The sequence below is a fragment of the Carya illinoinensis genome, chromosome 9 (assembly GCF_018687715.1).
Source record: "Carya illinoinensis cultivar Pawnee chromosome 9, C.illinoinensisPawnee_v1, whole genome shotgun sequence".
Classification (NCBI taxonomy): Eukaryota; Viridiplantae; Streptophyta; class Magnoliopsida; order Fagales; family Juglandaceae; genus Carya; species Carya illinoinensis.
Genome location: NC_056760.1, coordinates 22,172,028 through 22,191,772, shown reverse-complemented (window position 1 = coordinate 22,191,772; position 19,745 = coordinate 22,172,028).

Below are 19,745 nucleotides of genomic sequence, written 5' to 3'. Positions count from 1 at the left end.
TATCTCAAGTAATATATAATAGATATATATATATTTAATATTTATTATAATAGGTGGTAGAACCAACCCTTTGTACAAATAAAAATAATTGACAGAAGATGATAAAATTGACTTCATTGAAAACATAACATAATACTTATAATAAGATTAATTTTCAAAAGAGTTGGGAGCAGAAGACATGAAAGGAAGCTTAATTTATAAGAGAGAATATTTTAGAAGTGAGAAAGGCGAGAGAATGAATGACTTCAAATGAGAAATTCTGAATGTCTTCCTTTACATATAGACTCTTTATATAGACACATGTACAGTACAAATCAATAATATGCTACCTAACTCTTAACACTATCAAGACCATCTGACACTATAAAGACTAAATAATATACAAAGTCTTTTGGACTATTATCTATTATCCTACAAAAGCTAAAATAGACAGTTATTTATCCTCTAGTGAACATGGAAACTAATCTTGAAATACATATGTTTTTAATATTCTTGAATAGTAATTCTTGTCCCATTGAATAACTCTTGCATTAAATTTGAAAGTAGTCTAATAAGAACAGTGAATAGCAATCTTAATAATAGACAAAGTTATTTGTCTTGTTTTTCAAAGAGATAATGCTTTTGGCGACTGAGGAGATAATGGTTCTAATGGCTTTAGCTTGTCAAGTTCAATGATTGAGGGAGTAATAATCTTCTGAAATCATATAATTTGAGAGTTATAATTTGAGAGTTTCAGATCAAATGGATATTGAGAATCCATCCAATGTGGTGGATAATTTTGAGAAGGAGAGGCCTGATTAATTAGTTATAATAATGCTGCTAACGATGCTATTTGCTATAATGGAGATTGCTCTTTTATTTGCTTTATTGCTTTTTTATTTACAATTTTATTACTTTTAATTTCATAATGAACTATTATCATATTTATGCTGGTTTTCGTGACTATAATAATTTAATTTGTGCATAATATAACACAAGACTTGAATTAAACCGTTTAATGAAAATAATAAAGCATCTTAAAGAAAAACAATTAAAAATGAGACTAGATTATTGTTCAATGATGAAAAAATATCATGTATATCAAAGTATACAAGCAACAATAGAAGAATTTGAAAATCATTGTAAGTTCTTAAGAGAAAAAATTAAAAGTATAAGAAACCACCTAAGTATTATTGCTTTATTAAAATTAAAAAAAAAAAAAAGATTCATTGATATAGATTTTTTTAACAAGAATAACCTATATAAGAGAAAATAAAATATATTGAGATCTTGTATTAGTAAGTTATGAAAATCCATTGGTCGGCTCATCTATGCTAAAGAAGTTTTAAGCGTAGTCACAGTGGTGTTTTATTAAGATCTTGATCTACTTAAATCTCTTTTAATATAGGAAATATTTGTTTTAAAAATTTGTTTCAATGAATTCTTTATTTAAGTCAAACGCATCCACTACTAGTATACCTATATAATCTAAACTTGATAATATTAACCAAGAAAACTATAGTATAATAGATATAGAATGAAATTTACAAGACTTTTTTTTTTTTAAAGGTAGATTTTATTCACTAAAGTAGATTCTGAATACATGGAGGGTAGTCCTCCATAAAGGTATGCTCCCCCGAACATGTCAAAGCAAACTTAGCTAGCACATGTGCTACTACATTCAACCTCCTAGAGATATGATGGATAGACCAAGTACAGATTCTAGACAATACAAGCTTAATATCCCTGACCACTAGACCCGTGGGACTCCAGCACTCTTCCCTGCTTTGTACTGCTTGAACCACTGCTAGAGAATCCCCCTCAAACATGACCTGATTCAGTCCTATATCAGAGCAAAGAGTAGATGCTTTGAGAGCTGCTACTACCTCCCCTAGCAAAGGATCTGGATCTAGGAACATGTAAGAGCACATTGAAGCCATCACCATACCACTCGAGTCTCTCACAACCACTCCCACACCAATCCTAGAGTTCCCCTTATCCACTGCTGCATCCCAATTAGCCTTGTAGAAACCTGATGGAGGGGCAGCCCACTCAGTTCTGTTTACCACCTGAGTCACAGAAGCTTTGTCCCTGGAACTTGTCCACTGTTTTATTGTTGTCAATTCTGTGTGGACCTGCTTCAATACCTGGAAGGATGAGTGAAAAGATTGCTCAAACAGCCACTGATTCCTCCTGTTCCATATAGCTCTTGCTGTAACTGCCACTTCTGTTAGCTCATAGGAGGAGAGATTCTCTAACAAGGGCTTCAACACCTCTAAAAAAGGTTCACCTTGCACATTTAGTTTCTGAATTCTCCTAGAACTCATAGACCAAACATCTTGTGCAGCTGAGCATGACCAAATGGCATGCATAACTAACTCAGGAGCTCTGTAGCAGACTGGACAGAGGGGAGAATCAACCATCTTCCTGTTATACAAGTTCAAACACGTGGGAAGGGACTCCTTGGCTGCTCTCCACAGAAAGGACTTCGTGGCTTAAGGTGCTTGCAGGCTCCACATTTTCCTCCAGGTCTTCGGTATATGATTCAAACTTGAGCACTGCCCCTTCCTATCTCCCTCCATTATTCCTTGCAGATGGTATGCACTTCTAACAGTGAATTTCCCATTTTCTGAACACCTCCAAATCCTCATATCCTGACTACCACACTGGCTAATAGTCATCTTGCTGATTAACTTGGCCTCAGGTTCTGAGAAAATGGCATGGATAAGGTTTAAGTTCCACTGTCTAGTGTCTAGATCTATGAGATCTGCTACTGTTGCCTCTGCATTTTGTATTCTTACAGGAGATTGCACTTTAAAAGTAGAAGGGCTTGGAAGCCACTTGTCTTTCCAAATTTTTATCTGGGTTCCAACACCAACTCTCCACAACATGCCCTCCATAAGTACATGCCTTGCTGAAAGGAAGCTTCTCCATACAAATGAGTCACTTGCCTTACCTTTTATTGAGAAAAAGCATGATCCTGAGAAATATTTGGCCTTCAGTACCTGAGCTACAAGGGAGGTAGGGTCTTGAATGATTCTCCACCCTTGTTTGGCCAGCAATGCCAAATTGAAAAACTCAAAATCTCTAAACCCCATGCCCCCCTGATCCTTGGGTTTCCCCATTGTCTGCCAACTTAACCAGTGGACTTTTGACTTGCTATCTGTTTGACCCCACCAAAAAGACTATAATAGCCTGTTGAGAATCTTAACAATTGACTTAGGTAGTTTAAAAATTCCCATGCTGTATGTGGGGATAGATTGCAAAACAGATTTAAGCAATATTTCCTTTCCACCTTGTGAGAGCACTTTAGTCTTCCAGCTAGTCATTTTAGATTTGATCCTATCCACAACTGAAGTGAATGCTTTGGTTTTTTGCCTCCCAACATAAGAAGGGAGTCCCAAATATTTATCAAAAGGACCATGGGCTCTAAGCCCTGCTTGCTGAAGGATAGCCTGCTGTACCTCTTTCCTAATGTTTCTGCTGAAGAATATGGAAGTCTTCTCTATATTGAGCCTTTGACTAGTGACTTCTTCATAATTGCTTAGTACTTGTCGTAGCCTACTCCATTCCTCTGGCTTGGACCTACAGAATACTAGGCTGTCATCAGCAAACAGCAGATGGTTTACTTTTAGGCCACCTCGAGCTGCTGGTAAACCAGAAATTAGGCCTTGATTCTCTGCTCTGTTAAGACTGTGACTCAGAAACTCTGAACATATAATGAATAGATAAGAGGAGAGAGGATCTCCCTGTCTTATACCTCTTGTAGGGTAGAAAACCTTCTGAGGGACACCATTGACCAGCAAGGAATAACTCATAGTTGTGACACACTCCATAACCAGGTCCACCCAACTGACAGCAAAGCCCATTTTAAGGATTACTTTCTGCATGAAAATCCATTCCACTCTATCATAGGTCTTGCTCATGTCTAGCTTTAAAGCCATAAACCCATAATGTTTTCCTTTGAGTCTAGTTTGCATCGAGTGCAGGAGCTTATAGGCCACCACTACATTATCAGAGATTAACCTTCCTGGGACAAAGGCACTTTGAGATGATGAAATCAAGTTTGGTAGGATGGTTTTGAGCCTGTTTGCTATTACTTTGGAGGCAATTTTATAGAGAACATTACACAAGCTGATTGGCCTGAAATCAACAACTGATTGGGGGAGTTTCTTCTTTGGTATTAGAGAGATGTAAGTTTGATTAAGGTCACTAAGACCTTGCCTGCCATTTAGAGCTTCAAGAATTGCTTCTGTAGCTCTCTTCCCAACTGTGCCCCAGTGATGTTGATAAAAAACAGCTGGGAAACCATCCGGGCCAGGAGAATCGAGGGGGTTCATACCTTTAATTACTGCTGTCACTTCCTCTTCAGTAAAGGCCTTAGTAAGCCAGAAGTTCATCTCTTCACTTACACACGGTTGGACAGACTGCAAGGCGTCATCAATATTCTCTGGATGGGATGAAGCAAAGAGCACTTGGTAGAAATCTTGGAAGACCTTGGCTATGCCTTCTTGGCTATGCTCTCTAACACCTTCCTCACTGGTAATCACTTTGATTGAATTCATTTGTTTCCTATGAGTGGCACACCTATGAAAGTATTTGGTATTCCTGTCCCCATCCTTAAGCCACCTTTGTTTTGCTCTCTGCCTCCACTTGAGTTCTTCCTCTTCAAGCAGCTCATCTATTTCCTTTTGTAAAGTTTTAATCAGGCCACTATATTGGCCTGTGTCAGAATCTTGAAGTCTTCTGAGTCTTTCTCTCTTTTGGTCAGGCATTCTCTTCCGAGTCCTGAATGCCTCCTTACTCCAAGCCTGCAACTTTTCTCTACAACCCTCTAGCCTTGCTCGAGTGTCTTTAAACTTAGTCCCTTCAAAAAATCTCTGGCTCCACACTTCTTTGATAAGATCCTTGCAACCTTGCCTATTGCCCCAAGCCACTTCATATCTGAATAGCCTTCTCTTTGGGACTTCTTCTTGTTCAGAGTTGACACTATGGATTAAGAGTGGGTTATGGTCTGAGCACTGACCAGGTAGTACATGGGTTTGATTAATATCAAATAGGTTTACCCAATCCTCATTGATTAGGGCCCTATCTAATCTGGATTTAGTTAAATCTGACCCTTCCCTTTTATTGCACCAAGTAAAGATAGAGCCTATAAAACCTGTGTCCATCAAACCACAATCAACCAAGGCCAACCTGAACTCTTCCATTTGTTTGAATGGGCGGGTTCCATAACCAAATTGCTCATCTTGGTACATGATTTCGTTAAAGTCTCCCATACATAGCCAAGGAGTTTGGATTCTAGAGTGAATTAATCTCAAGAGATCCCAACTTTCATTTCTTTTAGCTGTGATTGGTTGACCATAGAAACCAGTTAGAGTTCTTTTGAGACTTGAGTTACTTGCATTTATCAGAAGGGATATATGGTTTTGAGAATAAGAATCTAAGTTTGCCTCCACCCCCTCCTTCCATAGAAAGGCCAATCCCCCACTTCTTCCACGGTTGTCTACTGAAAAACTACATGCATACTTCAATCTGTCTCTAATCTTTTCAATTCTCTCCCTTCTGCACTTTGTTTCACTAAGGAAGATTGTGTCAGGGCTCTTCTCCTTCACCAGAAGGTGAAGCTCACGAACTGTCCGAGGGTTCCCAAGCTCTCGGTAGTTCCAAGCTAAGTGTTTCATGGCAATTGGCAAGGCTGGAAACCAGCCTCTGCCAACTTAGCTTGTTTAGCTCTTCTCCTAGTCATAATAGGTTCCTGCAACTCCACCCCCAACCTTCGCTTTTGTTTCAAGCCATTAGAGTCAATCATAACAGTGTCACTGAGGCCCAGTGAACCAGTAGGGTCATGAACACCCATAGAACTAAAACCTCTTGCTCTTCTCTTCCACGTAGGACCTTTACATGGCCTATTAGATCGTGCTTTAATGGGTGAGTTATGTGATGGGGAACTGACCTGGGGGTTATCCCTGACAGGACTTGAACTAGAATAGTTCCCTTGTGCCATGCTGAGGCCTTGACTAGATGCAACTTGGTTTGAAATCCCAGCCTCTTTAGACTGTTCTGCAACCACTAGGGGAGTCTGTAGGTTCCCACTACTTGCCTGAAAAGGGATACTCGGTTGGCAACCAGGTTTGTACTTATTTCCTTTTCCTAGTAAAATGCCACTTAGCTGCATATTGTTAGAAGTCCCCATCTCAGTTTGATCGAGACCTGCTCCAGGTTTGGCCTGTTTGCGGGCCCCGTCCCATCCCAGTCAGTCCTATTGTCCCCTGGCTTGTTTTGGCGCCAACTTCCTGAACTTTCAGATTCTCCACCCTTCTTGCCAAAGAAGGAAGCACTTCTCTGCTGGGAGCTTGCCCTGAGCCACGTTCCATACTGCAACTTCGTTTCTTCACGTAGTTTTCCTCCTAAAAGAGGGTTTGGACAGGAGAGACCAGCATGCTTAATGGTCCTGCATTGAAAGCAAAAGGTGGGTAGTCTTTCATACTTGAAAGGGATCCAGTATCAGTTCCCATCCATGTTAATGAATCTACCTCGTAGGAGAGGTTTGGATATATCAACTAAGACTCGAACCCTGAGAAAGTTTCCCCATGCCATTCCACTCGCGTCGACATCCACTGCCAGAACTGGACCCATTGCCAAGCCCAGCCTTTCTCCCATGGTTTTATTCATTCCAGCAAATGGTAGCTCGTGAAGTTGTATTCAAAAGGGTTCAAACTGGAAAATAATGTCCTTTGGAGCCAGACATCCTTCAAAGTTGAATAAGCAGACTAAGGACCTGTCAAAGGACCAGGGTCTTCCCGCTAGTACACGATCTTTTTCTATAGGATTTTGAAACTCAACAAGGCTTCTATTAAATCCTAGATCCTTGAAGTGCACTTGTCCTTCAACTTTCCATGCCTTGCTCATAGTCGCACGAAATGCTCCTCTGTTCACTTCTTTTTCTGCTACTACAAGGATTGTTATACACTTCTTACTTTTTTCTATAGATAGTAAAACTTCCTCTTTTGGGATAGGAATTTCTTTCTCCTCCTCCTCCGTGAGACGTAATCCCTCGTACATGTTGGATAATTCTTCTGCCGTATCCATGCTCTGAGCCAACACTAAATTTGAACCGTGATATACTCTTCGAACAATGTTCAAGAGATTAGCCTCTACATTCTGAAAGAACAATAGAGAGGGAGCACCTCACCTCTCAAGCCGAGAGAAAGGGGACCATCCATAATTTACATAAAACTAAAATACTACCGAAATTTACAAGACTAAACAATTCTTAATGTTCCTAAAAATTAAATATACAAACAATCCATTTTCTCTTCTAAATTATCATTTCTTACTAATTATATTATTAAAATGGTAGAAAAAATTATTAGTCTAAATAATGATTATGAATTATTATAATTATTAACACCATAAAGAACAAAAATATTCTTTTATATATATTAGATTAGTACAAGTGGCTATAAAACCACTCACTAGAAGAGAATTAAATACCTCAGTATTACTCTGTCTAAGATATGGAATACACTATAATTTTCATTATTCATTACTTAAAATGATAGAATCTAGCCTATTTCAAGGTCCATTTATTTTATTATTTGATACTAATATTTTACATATTTTAATATTAAATATTAAAACAAATGGTTATCATATGATGAAAGGACCACATCATTTAATTATAGTACATAGAATACATTATAAACTGATAAAAACAATATTAGAAACACAAGCTCTTATTACTAGTCTAAAAAACTACACATTATTAATACAATCTAGCATACCAAATTCTAATATACAAATTTCTAAATAGATTAATTGGAATAAAATTACTCTCATTAATAAATGGCAATTAGAAAATATTATTCCATTACCTAAAATAGAAAATAATTCTAAAAATGATCTAGATTACATAGATAAAAAAAGACGGAACAGTTCAAATTGCCTTTCAACCTTTTAGGAGATCATTATCACAATTATATTATTCTTCAGCAGTACCTTATAGTTATCATACACTCAAATTTGTTCTTACTTTAGTTTCTAGAAATAAATCTCAAAATTTTGATACCAGATCTTAGAATCTAGATATTTAAATACGGGGAGTTACTTTAAGAGATATTATTGATACACCAATATCTACTGTAAATCATCCTGATATAGCATCCACATTTCAAAATCTCCAACAAGGAAAATAATCTTCTTCTCCAACCTATTCATAAGTAGTTGGAGATGATATTCAAATATTTACCCTGAATAAAGAAGAATTTAAAATTAATAAAGATTATCTTAAACAATATTATATGAAAAAAGAAAATAAACTATAAAGATTAGTATTTTTTTCTACTTTCACAAAAATAGAGAGATTATATTCAAACAAAATATTATAAGTACTTAGAAAGTGTACAAATTAATATACCTTTCTTTATATGATTTGAAATATATAAATTAAATTAATTATTGACCATAAAAAGAACTACTAATCAATGGATTAAAGCAGATAATAATCAAATTATTTATGAAGAATATCCTCATTTTGAAACTATTCAGTATAATGAAAGAAGTACACAAATATTAGTCTCACCAATAAAGAAATATAATTCTACAACAGAAATTAAAAATACTGATAATATAATCCAACAAAATAATTTATATCTAAAAACCATGAGTACTAAACAATTAAAATGAATTGAAAATCAAATATCTCTTATCAATACTCCTATCAAGAAAGTAAAAGAAATTTCTTTATTTATTCCCGAAATTTCTTCACATTTAAAATCTAATTTTTCTAAAACTAAAGATGATTTGTTAGAACAAATCTCTAATAAATTAGAAAAATTAACTATTATTAACACTGCATCTACTTCAAAAAAAACTCATATTAATATATTAAGTAAAACAGACTCACCTGATTTATCTGATTTTAAAATTAGTAATATTGAAAATAGGGGTGTGCAGATGTCTGAAATTTTCGATTCCGGCCAACCTCCGCTCTGACTCTGACTATATCAGAGTCGGAGTTTCGGAAATCGAAGTGGATTCGACAACTTGATCGAAGCTTGGAGTCGAAGTCAGAGTCAAACATGACTCCGAATTCCAAACTCTGATTAATTTTTAATAAGTTACACAGATGCAAAACGACGTCGTTTTGCAAATGTGAGAATCCAGATGATATTTTTGCCCTTCTAAATTAGTAGAATGTGAATTTAGTTAGATATCGTGTACTTTCAAAGGTTGCACATGATGTACTTGCAATACAGATATCTATTGTGGCCTCTAAATCTACATTTAGCATTGCGGGTCGTGTACTTGACCCTTCCCAAAGTAGTTTATGTCCGATAATGGTTGAGGGTCTCATATGTCTACAAAATTGACTTCGTTATTCTTCTATTCCAATAAGCCTTAGTACTTTAATGGATGAAGTTGAGGAATTTGAGAAGCAGTTGGATATAAGTATATAATAAATTTACTTTTTATATCTTTTGTGGTATATTTTATTTTATCTTCTATGTTATTTAATTATATTTAACTTGTTTTGTTTTAAAGTTTTATGGATAGAACTTCTAGGGGAATTTGTTGATTCTGTGTAGGCATAAAATTCAATACTAACCGGCCCTACACCCAATTCTGATTAAAGACTAAAAAGGCGAGAAGATTGCGATGTTGATTTCCCAAATTCCATTATATTCAACTATTTTGGTAGTAAGTGGATAAATGAGACAAAGACATTGTGAGGTGACAGTGAATTAACTTATATTGACACCCAAGAGATCATTAATTGTAAATTGGACAGTGAAAGCAAAAGGGTTATGTATTGAGTTATTGGATGAGCCTTCATGATTACTCTCAATAGCATAGTTTGCTACCCTCTTTAATCATTGAGCCCCTTGAATTAATCTTGATTGTGTTAAGATTGGAATGAGATGGTTTAAAATTTAAATTATGTTCATGTGTTTGGTGATGAGAACTTTTGCTGATATTTTTTTTGTTTACACTTTACAGAGTATTGTAAAAAGTGAAAACTAAAAAGTACGCCAAGCAAAAAGATGTAGGTGTTGCCAGGGACCAGGAAGATAATTGTATAATTTGTATTGATGTAAATGCTTTATGCTACTTTTATAGTGTTATTTGAATTTCATATTTGAGAGCTATGTTTTTTTTAGGGCTTTTGATGTAAATTACTAAATATGACTTCTAGTCTTCTTGTAACAGCTCGCTAGAAATTTAACGGTGAAATTTCAATTGGCTTTAGGAATCTCATGAAAACCCGATAAGTTTTCACGAATCTATTAATCTTATAGTTGATGTTATTACTCACTGTGGTATCAGAAGTGTGTTTTTGATTATTGGAGATAGTTAGAAAGTTTTAATTGGACACATGGAAAGATTTTAGCCACCTTACTCTTCTAAGTCTACTCTCCACTTTTGGAAAATAGCCTAAGCTGATTTTGTGGATATTATTGGATAAAAAAAAATATATATCTTGAGCTAATTTTCATGAATATTATTGGATAAAAATATTTTGAGCTGATTTTTATAGATATTATTAGATAAAAATATCTTAAGCTGATTTTTGTAAATATTATTGGATAGAAATATCTTGAGATGATCTTTTATAGATATTTTGGGTAGGAAAAACCTACACTCAACTCTCAACTCCAGCCTTATCATCTTCCATATCTCATCCATAAGTATCTCCAGCCACCACCCACGAACTTATCTTCATTTACACGTTCCATTAAAAGAATATCAAACACTCTCTCTCGGACAGCTTTTAGGAGTTCTTTTGCACGCCCATTTCGAAGCTTTTTCCTCGTGATCGCGCTTAAGGTTTTATAAGAAACGCGGAGATCGATGTAAGTTAGCTTTTAACTTACTAAAAGTCTACTATGTATGTGTACTAAGTAAAGGAACTACAGTGTATATATATGTGTGTTATCATATATGTCATGCCATGCCAAGTTATCACATAATTGTCTATTAGATAGAATTTATTCTGTCATCAGTTTTTATCTGTGACATAATATATTCTGTCATATATATATAAAAACTGTTACATAATATATTCTGTCATGTATTGCTATACATTACAAGTACGCCATGTTAAGTATGCCATCTATTACATGTATGTCAAGTTATGTAATATTCACTGTTGCAAGTATGTTATATTAAATATGTTGTCTATTATATATCATGTTACGAAATGTTTCTATCTCAAGTTGGTCATGTCTTTCAAGTTATGTTCAAGTCACGTTATGTTACGTCAGGGCTTCAGTCCTTTCGTATTCCAGTCATGTTTCATCTTGAGTTACATTCAGTTTCATGGGATCTACAACAATTGTGGCACACAAAGTATGAGGTAACAGCAATTGTGACACGTAGAATACATGGAGCCACAACAACTGTGGAGTATGTATTTAACTGTATTGTGACACATAAAATACATGGGGCCACAACAACTGTGGAGTATGTATTTACACGTAGAATACATGGGGCCACAACAACTGTGGAGTATGTATTTTTCATGTTAAGTCAAGTTTCAGATCAAGTTCATGTCAAGTCAAGTTCAGTTCACGTTTCAATTTAAGTTATGTCAATTATGCTATATTGTACGTCAAGTTATACTTCAATTACTTATGAATTTGATTATGCATTCATGCTTTTACTGTCATCCATGCATCATTAGCCTGTGTGGAAGTTTGTTTTGTTAACTTACTGAGATTTGTAATCAAATCTCACTGTGGTAGTCCCAACTACCATTCTCCCGAATGGTAAATCTTGTTACAGGACTTGAAGGAGGATCAGGAGCTGACCAACTAGACACAGTCGACTGAACGACGGTGCGTCGTTAATGTTAATATAGTAGTTAAATTACTACTTGTACGATGGAGTTGCATCTTCAGTACTTTTTGGATTATAACTATTTTGGACTAGTGTTGTGATCTTAGTTATTCAATGGATCTTTATATATGAAGTATGTTTTAAGTATTCGGGATATTTTCAGTTTGGTGCATAGTATTGCTAAAGAAAAAAATTTATCCTCTGCGAATATTGCATAATGTTAGATGCATGTTAGGAATATTGCATCTTATATGTCATCAACGGAGGCAGGTAACCTTATGCTGCATGTCTCGACGCTTCAAATGTGATGACCCGCTTTTACGTGTATTTTCACTGAAAGGTTGTTTTTAATTTAATTAATATATTAGTTTATTTATTTTAAATTAATGTATTTTAATTGGTTTTAATTTATTTGATGTGGTGTTTAATTTATTTTAGTCATTTTACGGTTTTTAATATCGTTTTCGGCATATCGGTTTTGGGTTCTGGAATGAGGATTGGACCTCATTTCTTTTCTTTTATTTTTCTTTTTCCCTTTTTCCTTTTCTGTTTCTTCTTTTCTTTCTTTTCTTTCTTTTTCTTCTTCCTTTTCTCCCGTTTTCCCTCTCCCCGTGCGCAGCAGCAGCTCTCCTTTCCATTTCGTCGCCTCCCCTTTGACCGTCCAATTCTCCGCCGTCCAGCCACCGTTTAGTGCATCACCACCACCATTCTCTTCCCCTTCCACCAAAGATCATCCCTACCAATTTTCAGAGCCATCGGACCAGCCGTTAGCTTCCACGAGCCCCTGGAAGTCACGGCACCTGCTCTGTTTTTCCCCCTATCGCCAGTTGCTTTCGCAGTCCAGAACCGCCGCTCGCCGGTGGCGTGGCCTACACCACCCACCCAGTTTTCTTCCCCTCTCACCGGTGAACATCCCCACCAAGTTTCACCTCCATCCGAGCCACCGTTAGCCACCACGAACTCCTCCAAGCCACACGATTTTTCACCGATTTCGGCGCCATCACAACACCTCCGGCCACCATCTCTTCACAGCTTCTTCCCCTACCTCTTGCCAACCTAAACCAACCATTTTCGGCCTGGATCTGTTGCCAGAACAGCTCCCACGAGCTCAACTCCATTCAGCCTCTTTTTGGCTTTCGACCTCCGTTTCCACAACCACCCACGGCCAAAACTCGTTTCCCTTAACTTCATAAATATCTCAAGGCCATTCCCTATCAATCTCGAGCTTTGGTTTATCCCCGTTCAAAAATTGGTAATTTATTACCCACAGCAACAGTGTAAATTACACTGTTATGTTGCTTTTCTTCCGTCGTTTACAACGCCGCGAGCTTTCTAAAAATACCATATAGCACTGTAAATATTTTTCACACCCTACTTTTAGATTTAAATATATTTTGCTCCTACAATAATTATTTGCTGTTGGTTGGCTGATTCCAGACTGAGTCTGAGGAGTTCGGGGATCGGATGGATTGAGGACGGAGTTGCTTGTTTGGTTGTTATGGATGTTTGGAAATTGTTGGTTAATTGGTGTCGTATCATTTGCATTGCATTGTGCACGCATATGCATGTGTTAAATATTGAAAACTGGGTTTTCAAGCGAGAAATGTTTTATTGGTATATATAAATGTATGGATTAATTGGTTGATTCAGAGGCACGTGTAGGGATGGTGGTAAGCAGGGATGGTGGTAGAGTCCCGCCTGTGATTCTCGCCTACGGTGCTCTGATGGTTTGGTTAATGGGCCATTTTCTGGAAAAATGGCGAGACTAGTTTTTGAGCCATTATCTGGGATAATGGTGAGGATATGATTAAAGGATATATTTTGGGCCAAATGGAATTTTTGGCGTGCGTGAAAAAAATATGGTTTTATGGGTTGTGCATTGGCATCCTTTCATGCATATTGTTTGAGTTTTATATATTTTTATCTGGTGGTGTTTGGATTTTACTTACCTGCGGCACCATTTTTTTGGTACCGTAAATTTTGATGCAGAGATCGAGGATGAGGAGGAGGAGGCTGAGCCCGAAAATGTGGCTCCGCCGGGATGCTGAAGTTAAAGTTAAAGTTTTGTTATTTGGTTTAAAACTATATTTGTGTTTTATAATATTTTATTATATATGTTTGAACCGCTTTGTATTAAATTAAGAAAAATTCTGGTACTTAGTTATATGTCTTTGCACACACTTGGCACTCGTCGATAGGGTGGTGACCCGTGTTGTTACCATCCGGACGTCTCGATTTTCCCGTGTCCGTACGTGGGGATTTGGGGGCGTCACAGGGTGGTATCAGATCAATACATCTCTGGGCAGTAAATCCACATGTCCTTAAGAAATGCACCAAATATTAGGCTTGAAATTTTAGTCGACATAAGGCTTGGATTTCTTAAAAGTATGAAAGGTAGTATGTGGTTGTAATACGTATATTCATGTGTTTCAGGAAGAGACAAATGACTCGCGGTAGAATACCTCAAAACCCTGAGGAAGACTTCAGTCAGGATAATCATAATTCTTCGATGGATGGAGGATTAGCTGAAGCTGTGCGTATGCTGACTGACGTTCTTAGACATCAGCAACAGCAACAAGTGCACGTACCTAGACCCGAAGTTAGGGGTTGTCCATATGATAAGTTTTTGATTTACCGTTACCAAATTTTTTTGGTAATGAAGGGCCACTAAGAGCCGAGAAATGGATTATAGATCTCGAGAGAACGTACGAGATTTGTGGATGTCTTGAGGACCAAAAGGTTCTATATGTTGGATACCTATTCCAAGGAGAAGCTGGAATATGGTGGGGTACACGTAGGCAGCTTCTAGTTAGGGAACTAGGAAGTATGGCTGCATTGTCATGGGAGAGGTTCAAGGAAGAGTTTGACAACAGATTCTTTCCAGACTCTGCAAACAACTAAAGGCCCAGGAGTTCGTGTCCTTAACACAAGGTAGTTTGACTGTGGAGCAATATACCGCTAAGTTCATAACATTAGGAAGGTCTGCACCCCACTTGATTTCAACTCAAAAGATGCAAGCACAAAAGTTTCAAGCAGGACTTCTGCCAAGAATCCGAAGTCAAGTAGCTTGCCTCAGAATAAAGAATTACCAAGAGTTAGTAAATGTAGCGGCGATAGCAGAGGCTGAGCAAAAGGAATTGACGATCCAGAATCTTACCGATCGAAAGAGGGTCATGCCATTTGCTGCCAGTAGTAGTGCTAAGAAAAGGAGGTCTTTTTCTAGTTTGGAGAAAGGTAAGGGAATAATGACAGGAGTACAGAAGCCGTCCTTTTATTCACCATGCTCTAAGTGTGGTAAGCGTCATCCTGGAGAATGTCATAGGGGATATGGAGTCTGTTATCGATATGATTAGAGATTGTCCCAACACCATGCAAGGTAAGGGAGCTGGTGATCGCAAGCCAAGGCCCCACATCCCGGAACGCGTGTATGCAGTAACACCAGGTGATTTTGATGTTGATGCACCTGAAACTGATGAAGCTGGCGACATGACTGGTATTTTTTTTTTCCTTTCCTTTTAGTATTTATGATGTTGCAGGTATTATGAACGTGTTAGAGTTAGTATTAATATTGGTTTATATTTTTTTTTAGGAAGGGTAATTTGTTTAGGTTCTCGGCTTGTGCACTATTCGATTCAGGTGCGTCGCAGTCCTTTGTGTCTGCAGCGTTTGCATGAATTTGTAGTTTACAAACTGAGCTTTTACCACGACGGGTTGTAGTATTAATTCCCGACAGAAATACAATATCTTGTACCCGTTTAGTTAAGGATTGTCCGTTAGAGCTAGAAGGAAGGACACTGAAGGCTAACTTGTTAGTATTCGGTCAGATGGAATTCGACCTGATTTTGGGGATGGACTGGTTTTTCAAGCACTATGCTAAGATAGACTGTTGGAAACGAGAGGTTGTGTTGGAACCTCCAACGGAAAACAGGATGAGTTACGCAGGAACATCAGTTAAGGCCACCCCACCTTTGATCTCGGTGTTGCAAGCTAGGAAGTGTATCGATGATGGAGCCACAGCGTTTCTATTGATAACTGTAGAGGAGACAACCAAAACTATAGGAATCCAAGGGATACCTGTGGTTGAAGACTTTTCTGAAATTTTCGTTGATGAGTTACCTGGTTTACCACTGGATAGAGAAGTAGAATTCCAAATAGAGAGGGAGCCGGCAACAACTCTGACTCACAAGGCGCCATATCGTATGGTCCCTACTGAATTGAAGGAGCTCAAACTACAATTGGAGGAACTTTTGGAGAAGGGTTTTATCCGCCCTAGTTCTTCGCCGTGGGGAGCACCTGTGTTATTTGTGAAGAAAAAAGATGGATCTATGAGGATGTGTATAGACTATAGAGAGTTGAATAAGGTGACAATTAAGAATAGATACCCATTACCCAGAATCGATGATTTGTTGAATCAATTACAAGGAGCAGCAGTATTTTCAAAGATTGACCTGAGATCCGGATATCATCAGTTAAAAGTCAAGGATCAGGATGTGCTGAAAACTGCCTTTAGGACAAGGTATGGCCATTTTGAGTTTTTGGTGATGCCTTTTGGATTAACCAATGCTCCAGCTGCATTCATGGATATGATGAACAAAATATTCAGACCTTATTTGGATAATTTTGTTGTCATATTTATCGATGATATCTTAATCTACTCTAAGAGCAAGGAAGAACACATAAATCATCTAAGTATGGCTTTATCTATACTTAAGGATCAGAAACTTTATGCCAAACTTAGTAAGTGCGAGTTTTGGCTGGAAGAAGTAAAATTTCTAGGTCATGTGATCTCTAGTAGAGGAGTAGCAGTAAACCCGAGCAAAATTGAAGCCGTAACGAACTGGCAGAGACCGACCAGTGTGCATGAGATTTGAAGTTTCTTAGGATTGGCTGGTTACTATAGGAGATTTGTGGAAGGATTCTCCCGGTTGTCTGGACCACTCACCGCCCTGACTAAGAAAAATGTGAAATTTACTTGGAATGACAAGTGTGAAACAAGTTTTCTTGAGTTAAAGAAAAGACTCACAATTGCACCGGTACTTACAATGCCGGAACCTCTTAAACCTTTTGTGGTATTTAGCGATGCATCTAAGGCAGGACTCGGATGTGTGCTAATGCAAGAAGGGAAAGTGGTTGCTTATGCTTCACGACAATTGAAGGATCACGAGCAGAATTATCCTACTTATGATTTGGAATTAGCTGCAGTAGTTTTTGCTCTTAAGATTTGGAGACATTATTTGTATGGCGAGAAATGTGTAGTCTTCACGGATCACAAAGGCCTAAAATACCTGTTTGAGCAGAAGAATCTTAATATGAGGCAAAGAAGATGACTGGAATTAATCAGCGACTATCAGTACAACATCAAGTATCATCCTGGAAAGGCCAACGTGGTAGCTGATGCTTTAAGCTGCAAGAGCATACAAGAAGCTTCATCAATTCCTTCATCAGAAGTAAATTCCCTCTTATGTAGTATGAGAAAACTGTTGATTAGAAACCGTAGTCAGGAAACCATGTTGACTACAATCCAAGAATTCATTCCATTGGACTGGGAAGGACTAAAAGACCGTCAAAAGAAAGACAGTAAACTTGCGGAAGTTGTAAAAAAGATCGAAAAGTCAAAAGGACCAGTGGACTTTAGCCTCAAAGAGGATGAGACTCTGTATTACAAGGACCAAAGAGTCATTCCAGCAGACGAAGAGTTAAAGGAAAAAGTACTAAAGGAAGCTCATAACACACCTTACACTGCTCATCCTAGTAGTACAAAAATGTATTAGGATTTGAAACAGTCTTTTTGATTGGAAGGAATGAAGAAGGACGTAGCAGAGTTTGTGAACAAGTGTTCTGTCTGTAGATTAGTAAAAGCAGAGCACCAAAAGCCAGCCGGTAAATTGCAGTCATTGCCAATCCTAGAATGGAAATGGGAGGATATTCCAATGGATTTTATAGTAGGCTTTCCAAGGACCTCAGCCACCATAGGGGAAAGCAAAGTAGTTGGACCAGAAGTCCTACAAGAGATAAATGACCAAGTACACTTGATTAAAAAAAGGATGAAAACAGCACAGAGTCGACAGAAGAGCTACGCTGATAATTGAAGGAGGAGCATATATTTTAAAGTCAGATATTGGGTCTATGTGAATGTATCTCCTATGAGAGGAGTAAGTTGTTTCGGAGTAAAAAACAAGTTAAGTCCGAGATATGTGGGACCCTATGAGATAGTGGAGAAAGTGGGAGTAGTTGCATATCGTTTGGAATTGCCAACTGAGTTCCATGGAATTCATAATGTTTTCCACGTGTCTTCTTTGAAGAAGAGTTTTGGGAATCAAACACCAATAATAGTGGATCCTGATAGCATACATTTACAATCCAACTTAACCTATGAAGAGAAGCCGATGCAAATTCTTGACTGGAAAGATAAAGAGTTGCGGAATCGTAAGATCCCATTGGTCAAAGTACTTTGACAAAATCATAATATTCAAGAGGCGACTTGGGAGAAGGAAATTGATATGCGAGCCAAGTGCCCCCAGTTATTTGACATCTAAATTCAATCTTGTAGAGTTGTTTTGGGCTTTTGCTTAATTGATACTTTGTGATTCACTTGTACGGGACTGACAATATCAGATGTTATACTTCTTTGTTCGGATATCGATAAAGTATATGTGTTTCCTTAACTCTTGAATTGTTACTTATGTCGATTTCAAGGACGAAATTTTTTTTTGGAGGGAGGTTGTATCAGCCCGCTAGAAATTTAACGATGAAATTTCTATTGGTTTTAGGAATCTCATGAAGACCCGAAAAATTTTCACGAATCTATTAATCATATAGTTGATGTTATTACTCACTGTAGTATCAAAAGTGTGTTTTTGATTATTGGAGATAGTTAGAAAGTTTTAATTGGACACATGGAAAGATTTTAGCCACCTTACTCTTCCAAGTCTACTCTCCACTTTTGGAAAATAGCCTAAGCTGATTTTGTGGATATTATTGGATAAAAAAAATAAATATCTTGAGCTAATTTTCGTGAATATTATTGGGTAAAAATATATTGAACTGATTTTTATAGATATTATTAGATAAAAATATCTTAAGCTGATTTTTGTAGATATTATTGGATAGAAATATCTTGAGATGATCTTTTATAAATATTTTGGGTAGGAAAAACCTACACTCAACTCTCAACTCCAGCCTTATCATCTTCCATATCTCATCCATAAGTATCTCCAGCCACCACCCACGAACTTATCTTCATTTACACGTTTCATTAAAAGAATATCAAACACTCTCTCTCGGACAGCTTTTATGAGTTCTTTTGCACGCCCATTTTGAAGCTTTTTTCCTCGTGATCGTGCTTAAGGTTTTATAAGAAACGCGGAGATCGAGGTAAGTTAGCCTTTAACTTACTAAAAGTCTACTATGTATGTGTGCTAAGTAAAGGAACTACAGTGTATATATATGTGTGTTATCATATATGTCATGCCATACCAAATTATCACATAATTGTCTATTAGATAGAATTTATTCTGTCATCAGTTTTTATCTGTTACATAATATATTCTGTCATATATATAAAAACTGTTACATAATATATTCTGTCATGTATTACTATACATTACAAGTACGCCATTTTAAGTATGCCATCTATTACATGTATGTCAAGTCATTTAATATTCACTGTTGCAAGTATGTCATATTAAATATGTTGTTTATTATATGTCATGTTACGAAATGTTTCTATCTCAAGTTGGTCATGTCTTTCAAGTTATGTTCAAGTCACGTTATGTTACGTCAGGGTTTCAGTCCTTTCGTATTCCAGTCATATTTCATCTTGAGTTACATTTAGTTTTGTGGGGTCCACAACAATTGTGGTACACGAAGTATGGGTTCACAGCAATTGTGACACGTAGAATACATGGGGCCACAACAACTGTGGA